The following is a 940-nucleotide window of genomic DNA, read 5'->3' on the forward strand; positions in this document are numbered from 1 at the left end:
CACTATACACGGGAGTGCAGTATACATGGGACTGCACTGTACACAGGAGTGCTATACATGGGAGTGCACTATACACAGGAGTGCACTATACACGGAAGTGCACTGTACGTGGGAGTGCACTGTGCACGGGAGTGCTGTGTACACGGGACTGCCCTGTACACGGGAGTGCACTATACACGGGAGTGCAGTATACACGGGACTGCACTGTACACAGGACTGCACTGTACATGGGAGTGCCCTGTACACGGGAGGGCACTGTACACGGGAGTGCACTATATAAGGCAAAATACGGCACTTTGCCTGAAGTAGAACCTTGTCTCCAGCAGGTTGGCGGGTCACCTCCTCCCCTCTCCACCTCTCACTGGGAATCTCACAGGGATCCATGTTTCCCAGATCGTTTCCCTGATTTTGGTCTTTTCCCATCTCTACAGGCTGCTAAGTTTCTTTAAATACTACCTTTAAGCTGTCACTTCCCTACCCTAAAACCAGCAATGGATTCTCATCCTTTACAACCTACAATTCAAGTTCGGACTTTAAGAACCTCCATAATTTGGCCCTTCAGTGTATCCAGTTTTCTTTTTCTCTCCCAACCGCTGTGGTGAGGTCAGTTAACTTCGTGATTTTCTCTCCCACGCGTGTCATGCTTATTTCCAGCTGGGCTGTCCATTCCACTTAAATGCCCAATCTGTTCCTCAATTCTACCCTACTGTTTCTTTAAAGGCCAGCCCAGGTTTTGTCCCTAGCCAAGCCCTGTCTGACCACTTCAGCACCCTTTCTCTCCCATTTCAGAAACCCCTGATGTATTCATATCCAGTATTGAAAAGTTGCCATTTAAGATTCTCCCATAGATTGCCAGAAAGATTCTTTTGGTAGCTGTTAGTTTACTAGCTGCCATGATAAAATACCACAGACTGGGGGGGGTGAAGCAACAAACATTTAT

Source organism: Otolemur garnettii, unplaced genomic scaffold (genome assembly GCF_000181295.1).
Source record: "Otolemur garnettii isolate 467f Iridium unplaced genomic scaffold, OtoGar3 scaffold00020, whole genome shotgun sequence".
NCBI lineage: Eukaryota > Metazoa > Chordata > Mammalia > Primates > Galagidae > Otolemur > Otolemur garnettii.